This window comes from Diceros bicornis, chromosome 19 (genome assembly GCF_020826845.1).
Source record: "Diceros bicornis minor isolate mBicDic1 chromosome 19, mDicBic1.mat.cur, whole genome shotgun sequence".
NCBI lineage: Eukaryota > Metazoa > Chordata > Mammalia > Perissodactyla > Rhinocerotidae > Diceros > Diceros bicornis.
In genome coordinates, this window is record NC_080758.1 from 27,297,176 (window position 1) to 27,315,751 (window position 18,576).

An 18,576-nucleotide genomic window follows, 5' to 3' on the forward strand; every position below is an offset into this window, starting at 1 on the left:
CCTATGCAGTTATTTAAAAGAATGTGCTAATCTAAATGTAATCCTATACCAAGATATGTTGTTAAGTGAAAAAAGTAGGTGAGGAACAGTGTGTATAGTATAATTTACACAGTATGTGAGAAGCAGGATATATGCATCTTAGGCATATAATTTTATTAGAAGTATACGTGTAAAAATGATAACAGTGGCAGCCTCAGCAGGGGAACTATGGGAACAGGGGTCTCGGAGGTCTAGGCAGAGAGAAAAAAACTTTCACTGTATATTCATTTATTTGTACTGTTTGAATTTCCTCTTTTGTGCTGATAATATTTTTCAATTCTAAAATCATCAATAAAAACTGGTTTGTGCCAATGTGTTCAAATAAATGAGGATGTGGTATAATCTATTACATAGAAAGCACCTATCGGATCAGTGAACTTAGAATTTTAATGCAAATAAGAAATTAGGTGTTAAAAAATTTTAAAGTAAAAACAAAAAAGAGAACTTCACTCAGTGCCAGAAAACTCAAGGAGCAGAAGAAAAGATGATTAGGGGCCGGCCCGGTGGAGCAGCAATTAAGTGCTTGCGCTCCGCTTCGGCGGCCCAGGGTTCGCAGGTTCGGATCCCAGGCGCGCACCGCTTGTCAAGCCATGCTGTGGCGGAGTCCCATACAAAGTAGAGGAAGATGGGCATGGATGTTAGCCCAGGGCCAGTCTTCCTCAGCAAAAAAGAGGAGGATTGGCACTGGATGTTAGCTTGGGGCAAATATTCCTCACAAAAAAAGAAAAGATGATTAAATGGGTCCTTTGGGAAGTGGGAGGGAGCAAGCAATAAGAGTAAAGTGGTACAGATGAGGACCTCAAACTCCTGAAAACCTCCATGTGGGGGTTTTTAAAAATAGGTAATTCACACGTTCTTGATTCAAAAGGCCCTTCAGTGACAGGTCCCTCTCCCTCAACTGTTCTCCCGTTACCCAGTTCCCTGCCCACAAGGCAAGTGTTATTAGATGTTTCATCTTCTTGAGTAGTTTATGCATAACAAGCAAATATGTATTAACACATACGTATCTCCTCCCTTTTTACACGGCCTAGTATGCTATACAGTAATACACAGTGTCCTGCATCTTGCTTTTTCTCACTAAACAACATATCTTGGAGTTTGTTCCCTCAGTAAATGTAGAGCTGCCTTATTCTTTATGACAGCAGCAAAATATCTCACTGTATGGAAGCATCATAATTTATTTAACCACCACTCTAGCACTTAAGCTGTTTCTGATCTTTTACTGTGAAAAACCTAGGACTACGTCCTTTCATGTGTGGATATATGTAAGGATAAATTCCTAGAAGTAGAATTGCTGGATCACAGGATATACGCATTTTTATTTTAATAGATACTTAGAACAGTGATAACAACATTCTTTTTAGTTGTGAGAATGACCCACTCCCTGCCAACGAAAGGGTGGGAGAATGTGAAGCAGTGATGGGCCACTCTAGGCATATACGCTGCAGGTTAACAAATAGAGAGAGTCAATATTTTCCCCCACTGATCTCTCATGAACTGTTCTTCTGCTAAGCACATGGAAACACAAAAAGTTACTTTTCACACTTCTTCTAGTTGTTACATGTAATAAAATGTCTAGAATAAAGAACCGAAGACATCTTACCCTTTCTGAACCTGTTTTCTGTAAAACAAGGATAATTCTCCTTCCTTATGGATGATTGTGAGACTAAGAGGCACTGACAAAGGTGGAAGTTCTTTGTGAACTAATATAAAGCAGGATTAAAATTATTTAACAGATTCATCCCAAACCCTTGTAAAACGGTCATTCCAGAAAATACCAGTGAGCCCTAATTTTATGCATTAAACATAATCACTAGACTAACATTTTCTCTGGTTCAGTTTGTAGTCATCACCCCCCCCAAAAAAAAATCAGATTAAATTGAGATCCAAATACCTAATCAATGTTCAGTTAGAAGTAAATCTCAAGCCATTTAAAGAAAACTATGTAAACAGCAGCCCTTCATTCATCACCTTCTAGATGCTATTGGAATTTTGCCAGATGAGAAGAAAGAACCAGATGTTAGAATGGCAGGTCTGTCTACTACGTCTCCTTTTCTTTTCCAGGGGAATAGCCCCCAAGCTACAGCTGTGGCCCATCCCTTGCCTGTCTCTCCCTCCATTTCAACAGAGGCCTGCAAAAGCTGTCTAGGGGCCAAGCTCAAACCCAGTCCCCCGAGCTTCCTTTGGGGGGCGTCTGCTGCAGTGCATGGGACGGTTAGACAGGATCCTAGACTTGGAGTAAGAAACCTAAGGGGGTAGGTGGGGAATGGGTCAGTGGAGAGGACCTATTCTTCTGCATTACCTACCCCTGAAGAGGCAGAGCTGTCCAGCTTTTAGCTATTAAAGATTGTGTCCCCAAGCCTGTTCGGAAAAAAAAAAGCCTGCAGCAGGCTGACCTTGACATTCAGTTGCTGATGTTCAGCTGTTATAGCCCAGTATATTTTTTGAGCTCTCCAAAACGATAAAAACAAAAGAATGATAAAGACCTACAATAATCTGAAATATCTTTTAAAAAGAAGGAATTCCCAAAGCCTGAGTCCCCTTAATTAAATCTCCACAGAACACAGAACACCATTTCTTTTCTGAACTCACCAAACTTGACTGAGCTAGTCATGTATTACTGACATACTATTTCAGGAAGATGGACTAATTTAATTTCCTACCACGAGGGCTTACAATCTTGCTCTGGGTCCGCCTCAAAGGAGAGGGTTTTCTTGGAAGGATGCCCTGATCCTCTTTCTTTATTACCTTCCTTATTCTTCTTCTAGTTGGTCTAATTACAGTGATAAATCTTTAAAGGAACTCACAGCACTGCTAGGAAAGAAGGATCGCCTTCATCCTGAAGACTTTTTCTGCTAGAACTTGTCATTCCAGTGTTAACGACCACTGTGTGAATGGCTACTACATGTGAAAAAGTGAGTTTTTCCCCAACTTCATCTCTTTTGTCTGCTGAGGAAATCAGTGGCACGTTTCTCAGGGCAGCCGCACTCTTCCAGACTATTCTCCAACTCTTTCATGTTTGGCTTCAACCCTTACCTTTGCTAGTTGTCGTGGAGTCTTACCTCAAATTCTAGAACTAGGTGTGGATTGGATTCTCAATAACTATGGGCTTCCTATAGAGATTCTAGGACAGAGGTCACAAACTGCTCATATTCTACCTAAAGCATTTTATTTTGCCCACCTATTGTTAAGGGAAAAAAAACCTCGGCAATTCCACTCTTATATACATGTATGTCCTGGTGAAAATCCTTTGCACGTGCACACAAGGAAACATGGACAAGGATGCTTCCTGCAACATCGTTAAAATAGTAGAAAAACTGGAAACAACCTAAATATCCATTTATAGGAGAAATGAAAGATAAAACATGGTATACAGTCATGCACCACATAATGACATTTCAGTCAATGGACCGCATATACGACGGTGGTCCCATAAGATCGGTACCATATAGCCTAGGTGTGTAGTAGGCTACACCATCTAGGTTTGTGTAAGTACACTTGATGTTCGCACAACGACGAAATCACCTAATGACACATTTCTCAGAACATATTCCTGTTGTTAAGCAATGCGTGACTGTATTCATATTATAGATGGTATACTATTAAGTAGTAAAAAGGAATAAATTAGAGCAGGGGTCAGCCAACTACAGCTACAGGCCAAATCTGGCCCACAGTCTGTTTTTGTAAATAAAGTTTCACTATAACACAGCCACGCCCTTTTGTTTACATATTATCTCTGGCTGCAGTAGCTACCAAATAGCAGAGTTGAGTGGTTGCAGTAGAGACAGTATGGCCCACAAAACCCAAAATATTTACTACCTGATCTTTTACAGAAAAGTTTGCCAACCCTGAATCAGAGTTATATATATTTACATGGATAAATAAATAGGTTGAGTGAAAAAGCAAGCTGCAGAATGATAACTACGATTAAAGACTTATAAAACAATATGGTGCTCATGGATTCGCATTTATGTATTTATTAAATACAGTCACGTGTCACTTAAGGACAGTGACACGTTCTGAGAAACGTGTCATCAGGCGATTTCATTGTTGTGTGAATATCACAGAGTGTACTCACACAGACCTAGATGGTATAGCCCACTACACACCTACCTGGCTGTATGGTAGTAATCTCACGGGACCACCGTTGTATATACGGTCCATTGTTGACCAAAATATCGTTATATGGCACATGACTATATTTCTCCTACAACTGCCCAGCCCAATCTCCTATTAGTGGCACCTGACTGTATAAAAAATAAGATAGAAGGATATGCAACAATTTATAATAGTGGCTGCCCAAATTGGGCAGGGTGAAGTGTAAAGAATGGGACTAGAAATGGGAAGGATATTTCAGTTTTATCTGTAATATTTTATCATTTCTCTTAAAAAAAAACACAGAGAAATGAGGCTTGAAGCAAATAAGAGAAAATGTTAATGACTGTCAATTCTGGCTGTTTCCTGTATTATTCCCTGAATGTTTAAAATTTCTCAAAAAAAAATACCGCCAATTTCACATTTTAAAAAACAGATTTTCTGCTTCTCTGGGAGAATGGGAATATCTGACAGCTCCAGGCCTGTGCCCCAAGTGGCAGCATTGGGGACCTGAGCAAGAGCTGCCTCTGGTGGACCTAGCCTCTCCAAGTCTCCCCAACCCTCACTCTCTACTATCTCACACCCAGTATGCTTTGTTCATTTATACTTCCTGCCTGGCTGCTGTAGGCATCTCTGTCTATGACCAAATTCATGTATACATGGTCTGAGGAAGAAAGGCCTGCCATGCTGGTCCATCTTTTTAAATGACATTTACCACGGCTCTGTAATGACATGGAAAATGCTTATCATAAAATGAAAAAGCATTTTACAAAATCGAATGCATGCAATCACAATTATATAAAAATAAGACACACATCAAAACATCAATAGTGGTCCACTTTGGGTGACGGGACTACAGGTGATTTCCCCTACTCCTTCAACATTTCTGTGTTTCCCAAATTTTCTTTAATGAGTATGTGGTATCTTCAAATGGGAAAAAAAATAAAGGTTTCACAATTCCCCAGAAACATCCCTGCAAGGAGGAGCAATTTGTGGGCACAGAGTGCACACTAACACATCTTGAATCAATACATTCCAACACAATGTCCTCTAAGATCAGACTAGGCAACCACCTGCCAACTGCATGGCCTGGAGTTCAAGGACTCAGAGTGTGTGAAAGGCAGGCCGAGCCACAGATCACACAGGCCATCAGAAAAGCACTGCAGGGCTGGCCCCGTGGCTTGGCGGTTAAGTGCGTGGCTCCACTGCTGGCTGCCCGGGTTCGGATCCCGGGCACGCACCGACGCACCGCTTCTCCGGCCATGCTGAGGCCGTGTCCCACATACAGCAACTAGAAAGATGTGCAACTACGACATACAACTATCTACTGGGGCTTTGGGGAAGAAAAAAAGGAGGAAGATTGGCAATAGATGTTAGCTCAGAGGCAGTCTTCCTCAGCAACAAGAGGAGGATTAGCACAGATGTTAGCTCAGGGCTGATCTTCCTCACAAAAAAAATAAAAATAAAAATAAAAAAATAAAAAATGGAGGGAAATGCAAGAGCCAGATAACAACCCTGGGTGCCTGTAGGGAAAAGAGCTGGGTGGCTGAGGGCCAAGAGTAGAAGGGAGACTTTTCACTGTATACCTTTTTATAGCGCAAGTTTTTTTATTATTATTTTTTTCTTTTTTGAAGAAGATTAGCCCTGAGCTAACATCTGTTGCCAATCTTCCTCTTTTTGCTGAAGCATATTGGCCCTGGGCTAACATCTGTGCCCATCTTCCTCTACTTTATATGTGGAACGCCTGCCATAGCACGGCTTGATAAGTGGTGCATAGGTCCGCACCCGGGATCTGAACCTGCAAACCCCAGGCCACGGAAGCAGAGTGCGCCAACTTCCCACTATGCCACCGGGCCGGCCCCTCTTAAGTTTTGAATCATGTGACTACATTACCTAATCAGAAAAATAAAATTAGGGGAAAAAAGAAAAAATTAGGGGAAATTTCACAAAACGGTAATATTTTGTGAAATTATAAAACTCATTTTCCTCTTTTCATCTACCCATGTTTACTGACCACCACAAATATAAGGTAATTAAAATGTTTTAACTGATGAACAAAGGGCCCTAGGAGTAAAATTACTTGTCTCAACTTTATGGTGAAGCTTCATAAAAGAGCTTCTATAAGTTCTACAGGCAGTGGCATCTTTAACTTCCTAATGTCAATGTAGCAAGTCACGTAGCCTCAGCCCTAAAAGGCATTCAGAGCAAAGATGTCAAAATAACAGACTAATAAAATATAGCTGGTATTACAGGCACTGTTCGTAAACATAAAGTCATCTTTTTTGTAAGCCAGACAGTTGTGTGAACGGTCTGAAAACTTTCAAACTGTCCTTTATAATACATACGAGAGCCACAGCATCTCAAACGGGCACAAATTATTTGAGAGCAGGTGAGCAATCAATATGCTGAAATGTAACACTCGAAATGTAATCCTCCCTTGAAACAGCAACTCCACGTCTTGGAGTTACTTTAAGGACATCACTGAATAACTGAATACATGTGCAGGATGCATGTTCACATGTACGTTTATCACAGCACCATCTCTAACCACTTCAATACTCATCAGTAAGGGACTGATTAGATTACGACCCGTCTCTAGAATGGGAAATTACGCAGTCATTAAGAATGGCAACAAACCTCCAGGTATTTACATGTGGGAAGATGTTCATGATATTTTGTTGAGTGAAAAAGAGCAGGCTACTAAACAGAAGACTTACTAGGATGCGATTTACGTTTCCATGTGTACATGCACATGTGCAGAGAAAGTCGTGGGAGAGACAGTGTAAAGTCACAGTTAAAAGCATGAGAGTTTGTGTTCAACAGGTCAGGGTTTGAATTTCTACTCTGCCACTTAGCTAAAAAATCTTGAGAAAGTTACGTAAGTCATAGTTTCTTCTTTAAAATGGGGTTAATAACAACTCCTACCTTAAACATCTGTTCTAAGGATTAAATAAGCTAATAAATATTAAATGCTTAGCCACGCGCAAGATGCTCGGGAAACACTCAGGAAATGCCAGCACTATTGATGTCTAGGGGTGAGCCTGCAAGTGATTTTTTTTGCTTTCTCTGGCCTTTATGATAGGTGCATATATTTTGTTTCTTATAATCAAGCAGGGGGATGGCAATAAAGCTATTTTTTCTTTGGGGAAAAAACGTCTAGCACCTTGATTTCAGCTTAAGTGTCTTACAAAGACAGGCTACTTATCTGGGAAGAAAGCTAGAAAAGTCACAGACAAGAAACACGAACAAATAAATGTCTGCCCTGAATTCAGACTGGCGCCATGCACTCCCTGCCATTTGATGACCCAAACAGGCAGACAAAGAAAGTATTTCTCTAGGGAGAAAAGAGAGGGAAAGAAATCCTTTTTTGTATCCAACTGTGAAACATTCATAAAATACATTCAAGTTTAGAGGACACTTTTCATTTAGAATCAGTGTGGGTCTGGGGTTTTGTTGTATTCAATAGGTACAATTCACATTAAATCAAGAGGTTAATGTGTATCTCTCTTCTAATCCTCAAAATCACCTTATGAGGAATAGGTATTAGCCCCGTTTTAAAAATAAGGATGGAAGGCTCAGGGAAATTAACTTGCCCAAGGTCACAGAGCAATTAAGTGGAACGGTTAGGAGTCAAAACCAGGTTTGTCTTATTTTAAAACCCATATATAAATTTATTTTAAACTCACACACACACATGCATATACATAGGTATGTATCAATATATGCATAGATTAAAACAATTCTAGCTGTAAGTTGAGTACAGTGAACAAGAAAATCTTCCCCCTACCCCTAGGGAGATACTCGACGAATATGCAAGCATTAATCTATCTGTATTGCCCCCTCACCTTTTTTTTTTTTTTTTAACTCAGGTGGAAGTATACTATGCACTATTCTCCATCTTTACAGATCTTGGAGACAATCTCCCTTCCTCCTTTTAAATAGCTGCCTAGATGCCACGGTATGGTTGTCTTATAATGTATTTGATTAGTCCCCTGCTGAGGGACCTTCTGATGGTTTCTGGTCTTTTGCTACTGCAAACAATGCTGCAGTGAATATCCTGACACTACACCCTTAGCTACAGGTGGGAGTAATTAGCAGCACTCATTCCTAGAGGTGAAATGCTACACATGTTCCTTTAGACAGAGGGCGGCATCCTACCCCCTCCCTAGGCTGTACCACTTAACCCCACCAACAGGGTACCCTGTGGCCCACACGACCCCAATATACAGAGCACACGCTCTGAACCACCACAAAGCTATGAAGCAGGAAGAGCATTCCTGCCAGGAACTTCTCCTTCCATGTACTAATCGAGGAGAAAAATGAAGTTGTTTCTCTGCTAAAAATTTACACTCTGATGTAAGAGACTTAATCAATCAAATACAACATTTGGCCTTGACTGGGGACCTTTTTCTGGATCTTGATTCAAAAAAACCAACTGTTAAAAAAACATACGAGCTAATCAAGGCCATTTGAACACTGGATATTAGATGATGATAAGGAATTACCGTTACTTTTTTAGGTGTGACAACGGTATTTTTTTTTATAATTTTTATTTATTTATTTATTTTTCCCCAAAGCCCCGGTAGATAGTTGTATGTCATAGTTGCACATCCTTCTAGTTGCTGTATGTGGGACACGGCCTCAGCATGGCCGGAGAAGCGGTGCGTCGGTGCACGCCCGGGATCCGAACCCGGGCAGCCAGCAGCGGAGCGCACGCACTTAACCACTAAGCCACGGGGCCGGCCCTGACAACGGTATTTTTTAAAGAAGGTTCTGGGCCAGCCCCATGGCATGGTGTAAGTGTGCACACTCCGCTGCTGGCAGCCCGGGGTCCAGACCCCGGGTGCACCGATGCACCGCTTGTCAGGCCATGCTGTGGCGGCATCCCATATAAAGTAGAGGAAGATCAGCATGGATGTTAGCCCAGGGGCCAGTCTTCCTCAGCAAAAAGAGGAGGATTGGCATGGACGTTAACTCAGGGCTGATCTTCCTTACAAAAAAAAAAAAAGAGAGATACACACAAAAGTATTTTCAGATAAATACTGGGATCTGGGATCAAAATAATCAGGGGTGGGGTGGAGTGGATGGGAGGTTATAGGTGAAACAGAATTGCCACGTGCTGAGAACCGCTGGAGCCGGGTAGTGGGTTCATGGTTCATTACAGTACTCGATTTTTACGTATGCTTGAGATTCTCCAAAAATGAAAAAAAATTTGCCCTCTGACCAATGGCTTTTCTTTCTTTCTTTCTTTCTTTCTTTCTTTCTTTTTAACTTTTAAGAACTTTTTAATTGTGGTAAAAGAAAAAAACACATAATATAAAATGTACCCTCAACCATTTTTAAGTGTACAGTTCAATAGTGTTAACTATATCTGCATTGTTGTGTAACAGATCTCTAGAACTTTTTCATCTTGCCAAACTGAAACTCTACACCTATCAAACAACAGCTCCCCATTTCCCCCCCTCTCCCCAGCCCCTGGAGACCACCATTCTCCACGCTGTAGCATGTGACAAGACCTCCCTCTTTTTTAAGGCTAAATAACATCCCACTGTATGTATAAACCACATTTTCTTTATCCATTGATCTATCCATGGACATTTGGGTAGCTTCCACCTCTTGAATATTGTGAATAATGCTGTAGTGAATATGGGTGTGCTCAATGACTTTTCATTATAATCAGACAGCCATTCAGCTGGGTAGAGAGCCATAGCAAAAGCTGGATTTAAAAGGGGGAGGTGGCCTGGAATAATGAAAAAGAGAGGCAGACACACCTGGGATTGAAACCCAGTCCTACCATTCCCAGCTCTGGGACTCCCTGCAAATTCCTTCAGTCCTCTGAGTCTATTTCCTCATCCGTAAAATGGGAATACCACTGATAGTAAGAATACCACTAATAATAGCAGAGGACAGCATCACAGTGCCTGCTTCACAGGAGGTGCTTCTGCGCTGACCCAATGTACATGAGAAAAACCCTGAGACTTGGAGAGGGAAGTAACACGGCACACTGAGTTAATAAGTAGCAAGGTAAGCAGAAATCAGGTCTCCCGGGCTCCAAAGTTCATGGCCTTTTTTCCACACCAGCATGTTCTAAATGTCAGTCATCAGATTATCTCTTCACAATTTTTGCCATATCCACGTACACCACCCATACTATTATTTACTTAAGGTCTTTCTTTAAACCTACTTTCTTCTAACACAAATTTATTTTCAAAAGAAACTTTATATCACTCTCATAAATAGAAAATTAGTATCATTTGTTGTAAATAGAAAGTAACTGAAAATAAATATGAGGACACACAACAATGTTACTAAATTTTAGCTAGATACTGTAGTTTACCTAAGGCCTAAGGCCTGATCTCTCTTGGTTAGAAGCAAACTTAGCAAGAAACAGTTAAGAAACAGACTAGAACCAAACAAATATTCTCCATGACATAGTCAGAAGAACCAAAAGAATTTAAAAGGGAATCACTCTTGGGGCCAGCCCAGTGGTGTAGTGGTTAAGTTCGCGTGCTCTGCTTCAGCAGCCCAGGGTTTGCAGGTTCAGATCCTGGGCGTAGACCTACACACTGCTCATCAAGCCATGCTGTGGCGGCATCCCACATACAAAATAGAGGAAGACTGGCACAGATGTTAGCTCAGCGACAATCGTCCTCAAGCAAAAAGAGGAGGATTGGCAACAGATGTTAGTTCAGGGCCAATCTTCCTCACCAACAAAAAAAAAAGGGGGGAGGATAACTCTTACTATGTCATTCGACATAATTTAGGATCTTGTGTTTGAGTGTCACCTAAAATCGTGTCCTGTTCCACTTGGATCCGCTCTGCAGAATATAACCCTATCCAGATCCCCGAAAGTAGGATCCCATTTTACCAAGATCCCCGGTGATGCATGTATATATGTGAATGTTGGAGAAGCTATGCCTACATATGCCACTCTTATAGTAAACACTTCCCAAAGCTGATCAACCAGAATGTCCTATAAATCACAGGGTTTATGTCAGTAATATCATGAGTTAAATACTTTTTAAAAACCCCTCTCCAGGGCCGGCCCCGTGGCTTAGCGGTTAAGCACGTGCGCTCGGCTGCTGGCGGCCCGGGTTCAGATCCCGGGTGCGCACCGACGCACCGCTTCTCCGGCCATGCTGAGGCCGCATCCCACATACAGCAACTAGAAGGCTGTGCAACTATGACATACAACTATCTACTGGGGCTTTGGAGGGAAAAAAAAAAAAAGGAGTAGAATCTAAAAACCCCTCTCCAAAGGTCCACCAGAACTGGTCTTGGTTCACTGTCCAATTCCATAATGGGCTTGCTCTCAGAGCTCACGCAGAACACAAAACTGATAACGGACATACAGTATTTCTGGTTAATGTCACCAACCAACAACCTGTTCAGAGAATGAAGGGTTTAAATGCTAACAGCCCATGTTCTGGGTCCCACTCATAGGGAATTCTGTATCAAAAAGAAAAACAGATCAAGGAGAAGCAGCAAAGACTGAGAAAAACTGTTATTTATGGTATGTGAATTATATCTCAATAAAGCCTTTTTTTTTTAAAGATACTTTTAGAGGATCCTAATCAAATTTTAAGGAGGAAAATACACCGTTCTCCTTTAGAACTTTTTAAAGTTCTAACTTTCCCAAACCATTTATTTGAAAGTGTTCTCTTATGAGGCTAAGAGAGAAGCAAAGGCGTCCAGCACAGCATTATATATGATTATAAAAAGCTGTGTACAACTTAAATGCCCAATGCTAGGGATAGTTTACTAGTTCATAATTACTAAACACGGAAACACAGAAAAATGGTTATGAAATGTTAAGTGAACATTTCCAAATGCAAAATGAGAGATACACTTTGAGTACATCTATCTAAAAATACACCTGCCAGAGGCGGGCCCCGTGGCATAGCGGTTAAGTGCGCGTGCTCCGCTGCTGGCGGCCGGGGTTCGGAGCCTGGGCATGCACCGCTTGTCAGGCCATGCTGTGGCGGCGTTCCACATAAAGTGGAGGAAGATCGGCATGGATGTTAGCTCACGGCCAGTTTTCCTCAGCAAAAAGCGGAGGACTGGCAGATGTTAGCTCAGGGCTGATCTTCGTCACAAAAAAATAAATAAAATAAATAAATAAAATAAATAAAAATATACCTGCCTTTTTGTGGTCAAGTAAGCTGAAACTGAGTTAATATTTTCACAGGTAATCCCTCCCCACTGAATTGTAATAATGTCTGCCTTTCAGACATTATTTGTTTAGATACTGCGTTTTTAAAAACAATATTTAAGGAGGCTGCCTTTATAATTAAAATTTTTTAACAAAGGATCTAGTTTAAAGAAATCATCAGAAATGTAGACAAAGGTTTACACAAAGATAACCATCAAGATGTTATCTGTAGCATTCTTTATAAACATTTAAATATTGAAACTAGCCTCAATGACAACAGGAGGGAAAACAGGTAAGAACTGCACATTCACGAGATAAAGTATATTTAGGAATATATTTATCTTTGGACAGTAAGAGGTTAACGGTGGTTATTTCTGGGTGGTGGGACTTAAGGTGAATCTTATTTAATCTTTTCAGGATTTTCCTCAATGGAAATTTATTATTTTTATAATCAGGAAAAAAAATTCTATTAAAAAAATGCTGGCAATTGAAGAAACAAGGCAGAAAGAACACTACATATCTCTTAGGCTAGAATCTGACTCGTTACTGCAGATCTTGCACAACCAGCAACTATTTCCACCAAGAACTATCTTCTCGTGGTTATCGTAAGTAACTTGAGCTGATATTTTATCTTACCTGGATGGAATTTTTTATGATTTACTAGCTAGATTTTTTTGCTTAGGTTATTGAAATGTGTTATAAAGTAATGATTACTGCAATGCACTAAGCTGCTGGAGACAATGCTACAAGCTTTTAGTTTCTGTTTATGTCACACACAAAAGCATAGAAGCCAGCCCATCCTGAAACCACCGCTGAAGGTGATATGAAGGACCCCACAGTGGGTAGCAGCATGTCATATCTCAACTCCCAATAATCCATTACCATTTGTGTTTCACTTGGACCCACTTCCGTTTATACACTACGTTCAAATATGAAACAGGCAAGTGCTGCAAATATCTTGCCAAAAACTTTAAAAATAAAACCACACCCACCACAATGATTAGTGGTGCTCTCTAATGCAAACTATGATTTAAATAAATCAGCATACTAAAGATAGATCTGCCAGCATGTGAAGAGCTCAATGTCTGCAATCAGTGTGACAAAGTGAGGAGACACAATGTGTCACCATGATTAACTGAGACTTAAACATGAACATCCCAAGCTGCGGTGCAGATGTGTGATGCTGATAAGATGAGCTGATTGTAAGGATCTCAGACTGCCAAGAAACATGCTCTAAAAGCCCCACCCCGGAAGGTCTGGGAGAAAGCCCAGCATGAAGTCACCAAGGGAGAAGAAAATATCACCCAACTCAAAGCTCAGTCCTTTAGGCAGACCCCATGCCTAAAGGGCATGCCTAAAGGAACACAGACTGTTCCAGGTCCTTATTTTGCATATATAGAGACTGAGGGCCAGAGAGGTTGAGTTACTTGCCGCAGGTCACACAGCAAGTGGCAGAACTGCTATAAGAATTCATGCCTTTACCCAGATCCCACTGCTTTTTCACACCAGCATTTCCTGTGATGGTATAGGCCTTGCCCAAGAAATCTTTCTAAGAGTCTAGGGAGATAAGGAGATGCTGAAAGGAAAATAATGAGCCCACAGGGCAAAGAGGGAGAACTGAGGCACTACAAAATTGAATCATGTGCAATTAGTCAGCAGGTAGTACAGGACTCGAGCCACCCTCTTCTCATGGCTGTAGATATTATCGCCAGAATCAAGAAATAGATTAAGGCTGAATGACTCAGAATACGAGCTCCCAGTTCCTATCTGCTTCAGCTATTTCAGCCTGAGTTGGACGCTAAGAAGTATCAGAGGCAGCCTATCTTACAAACTGGATATCTCTTTGTTGCCTATCAGTCAAGTAATTGATACCCATAGTTACGTTAAAATAGCTCAAGGGTTTTCCCCTGATTTCCTCAAACATTCTTTGAAGTCACATTTTTCATCAGCATTTAAAATTAGTTACCCAGGTACAGAAGAGAAAGGCCTTTGACGTCAGGGATGTACTGCCCACCTGAAAAACAGATGTTTGTGGTAGAGTGAGTGGTAGAAAGAGCGATGGACTGGGAGTCAGCAGATCTGGAGACGTCATTTGACTTTTCTGTGCCTCTACTTTTGTCTTCTGGAAAGTGAGATTCATAACAGTACTGATGTTACAGGGTTGCCATAAAGAATGAGATAACGTGTAAAATGCTTAGAACAGTGTTTGGCTCAATAAATGTTAGCTATTCCTATTACTTTCATTATCGTTATCATTGACAAGTCCTAGTTCTCCTACTTATTTCCAAATGAGTGCATCTCAAGCTTTCATGTGCACAGGAAACACCCGGGGGTCTTGGTAAAATACAGACTGTTTTATGAGATCTAGGCTTAGATTTGGCACTTTTTTTTTTCTGAGGAAGATTTCCCCTGAGCTAACATCTGTTGCCAATCTTCCTCTTTTCGTATGTGAGCTGCCACCACAGCACGGCCATGGACAGACGAGTGGTGTGGGTCCACGCCCGGGAACAGAACCCAGGCCGCCAAAGCAGAGCACGCTGAACTTAACCACTAGGCCACAGGGGCTGGCCCTTAGATTCTGCATTTCTAACAAGCTCCCAGGTGACATGGATGCCTTTGTCATGCAGAACACACTTGGAGCAGCAAGGATCTACCTAACCCAGTGCATAGCAAGTGCTTAATATTATTGACAAAAACAAATGACCTGTCAGCATCTGAATGCTTCACCTGCAAACTAGGGATAATGCATATTCCACGTGATGGCAACTGACCAAACATCAGTAAATGAGAATGCACAGGAAAGAGCATATTAGACTGCAAACGAAGCTATACAAGTGGAGGTGGTAGGATTATCAGTCTTACTACTTACAATGTTGAATTTACAACATTGTAAAGCCTAAATTTACAAGTGCAGTTATTAGCATATATGGAAAGAAGGCCTGAATTCCCCTGCTCAGAAGAGATACTCCATTCAAGGATCCTCTAGGAATTCTGGCAGAACAAGACAGCTTTTCAAGGGATTCCCAAATCAAAAGCTCTGAAACTTTAGAAATGTCATTCGATGGCCAAGGAGAGAACCACCTTGGCAGGGAAAGTGTGGCCATTTGAGGCACTGAGAGTGAGCTTCACGAGTGATTCCATTCTCTCTCCCAGAGCTGGCCAGCCTCCTTCCAGCCTTCAACGGCCAAGATGTCGAGTCAGGAGAGCAACGCCAACAGCCTGAGACAGATGGGCACTGCCCTGGCAAGGCCCACACCTACCACTCCACAAGCTGGCAAAGGGCCAGACGGCAAGAAAAGCAGGGCTGACGGATGTCCAAGGTGGAGGCTTCAATGAGATGTACCTGGCTGTCTTCCTGCAGCACAATCGAGGGTCAGCTCCCCACAGACTATAAGGTATGATGTTTATACCTTGTGCCTCTCCTCCAATGGGTTCACAGTGAACCACAGCGAAGTCTTCCTCACAGGGCACCTTACCAAAAAGCCCTCTCATCATTTCAGAGGCAGATGGCACCACCAACACCTACTTAAGTGTTCAGGCCAAAAACCCAGGAGTCATCCTCGATTCATTTAGCTCTCTCCCCAACCACCATCCTGCTGGTTCTGCTTCCAAAACACATCCCCAATCCACCCTCTTTTATCATCTCCACTGCCACCACCCTGGAAGGTCACCATCACCTCTCACCAAGCCTCCTAATTCCTCTCCTGGCTGCCATTCTTACGTCCCTTAAAATTCATTAGCCACACAGAGGCCAAAGTGTTTTTCAAAAAAACAAAAAATAGATGATGTCACTCCCCCTCTCAAAGCCTTCATTGGCTTCCCATTGCTTTTAGAATAAAATCCCAACTCCTTACTCTAGCCTACAAGGCCCTTATATGATCTGAGGCCTCACCTCCAGCCCCCACATCGGCCCACCTCACCATTCTCCCTCTCCCTCCACCCCCGATTTGTGCTTGGCATAAAGAGATTTAGTAAATATTTACTGAGTGGGAAGTTGGGCTACCAAACCTGGCATCCTACCATCAGCTTTTGTCTTTCCTTGCAACCCATTCTGGCATGGGATTGCAGGCTCCTGGGGCAATCTTGTAATAATGCTGACATTTATGTAATACTGTGACAGCTACTGTCTCAAGCTTGCAATGACCTTGTGAGGTTGACAGACCTGGTATTATCAGTACATCCTTTAATTTATTCATTCACCAACCATAAATAGAATACAAAGTATAGTACACGTGCTATGTTAAGCCCAAATAACAATAGCTAACATTTACCAAACATGCCAGGCACTTAACATGTGCTGGGCTCAAATAAATCCTCACGACAGCCATCCATGACGGATACTATTATTATCCCCATTTTACAGATGACGAAACTGCGGCACAAAGGGGTGAAGTAAATAACTCAGTGGCGTGAAGCCTGGAAGAAGCAGAGGCAAGATTTAACCCAGGCAGCCTGATTCCATGCTTTTAAACCAACATGCAATCGGAGGTGCACAACAGCACTGTAAGGGCCCTCAGATATTATCTAGACTACCCCTTTCACTTTAAAGAGGAGGGGACTGGGGACAGGGAAGCCCCCTTTTAAACATTCCAGCTCTTTTTTGAGGTCCACACTTTGGACAGTATCTATTTAAATGAAGCGTTATGTAAGATCTGTTTCCTTGCCACTGGAAGAAAAGTATCTAGCCACAGCAGTTAGAAGTAACAAAAGAATACCCTCATGGCTTTGTAACAGCTACTGTTGAGAAATCAGAGGCAGGGTATGGGGAGAAAATACAGGATTTACGTGGAAACATGTCCAGCTCCATCATTTAATAGCAATAAGATTCTTAGGCAAGTCATTCACTTTTCTGAGCCTTAGTTTTCTCATCTGTGAAATGGGGATAACATCACCACCTACCTGGCAAAGTCTATGTGAAGACTGAATGAGATAATGTACCTGGAAAGTGCTTCTTAACCATCTGCTTATAAATAGCTGTTACACTTCAAGCACTTCCCAAAAGACATAAAGATACCTTTTTTCATCTGGAAGGGCCAACAAGGCCCAAGCAGAAAATAAGACCATACCCTCAGCCATCTACAGGGACTTGACCTCAGGGTTTCCCCACCAGGGCTACTTGCAGAAGTCCACACCGCCTCCCTTGCTCTAAGCAGAATGGAGAAGTAAAACTGGGCATGGGGGCATGCCAACAGTGGGAGGAACACCCATATGAGCTGGCGCTCTACACACCTAAATCGTACCTGTCTTCAAGTCATCTCCTCCAGGAAGCCTTGCCCACACCCCACGCCCCCCCCCCCCATGCCTCATAATAGCTTGTTGAGCACTCACTATGTGCCAAGCTTCCTGACATACCCTGTCTCGTTGGATTCCCACAGCGGTTCATTAATCCATTTTACAGATAAAGAAAAGAAGCCTCAGAGATTAACTTGCCCAAAGGATATACGATCACTAAATGGAAGTGCAGAGCCTCAAACTCAGACACTCAGACTTAAAAAACTGGACTCCTGGCCCCCATGCTGGATGCCCTAAGAATTCTCCCTCTCCCCATTTAGGGCTCTTTCAACATACACGCTGCATCCTCTCAACCTCTCTGAGCAGCAAGTGTTAGGACCCCCTTGGACAAACAGGTCAATGAGGCCTGAGAGAGGAAGGGACCTGCCCAAGGTCACACGGTGAGCCAGGGGCAGCGGCGAGGTTTGGACCCCAGGCTTTCGCTCCCCTGCCTCCCTGCAAAGCTGGGTCCTTGACCACGGCCCCAGACCCCTCAGGTGGACCCCGACCCCTCGCGGCCGGGTCTCGGGGTCGGGGCGCATCTCCACCCGGGGGAGGAGGGGCGACGCCGTCGGGACAGCCGGAGGATGCCCGGGAGGCAGGGCAGAGGATGCTCCCGCTCGCGGAGCAGCGAAGCCAGGCGGCGGCGGCGGCGCGGGCCTCCGGGAAGATCCCAGGCGGCGGGAGGGATCGGCCCTGCCCCGCGGGCGCCCGGGCCCCTCCCCGACTCACCTGCGGCCCCAGCCGAAAGCGGGCGGCGGCGGCGGCGGCGGCGGCGGCGGGGGCGGTGAAGCCCGGGCTCAGCCATTCCCCGCTGCCCCGGATGGGGAGAGACAGCGGCCGCTCACTTCCTTAGCAACCCGGCTCGGCGACCCACTTCCTTAGCAACCGGTGTCAATTTCAATAACTTTATTGAGATACGAGCGGCGGACAGGGGAAGCCTGAAGGGTCGGGCCGGTCACGGTGCTGGCGCTTTGTAGGTGCCCAACACGCCTCGGTCCTTTCCCTCACCTAAGATG

At 43.0% G+C, this 18,576-nt stretch overlaps 1 protein-coding gene across 1 annotated transcript in view; it reads right to left on the reverse strand.

Moving 5' to 3' along the window:
• KIF3B (kinesin family member 3B) overlaps positions 1 to 18,354 on the reverse strand; it is a 39,892-nt gene extending 21,538 nt beyond the window's left edge. The window contains exon 1 of the mRNA XM_058562953.1: positions 18,290 to 18,354. The gene's annotated coding sequence lies outside the window, so the exon portion shown is untranslated. The remainder of the gene's footprint in view (positions 1 to 18,289) is intronic.
• Between the last annotated feature and the right edge of the window lie 222 nt (positions 18,355 to 18,576).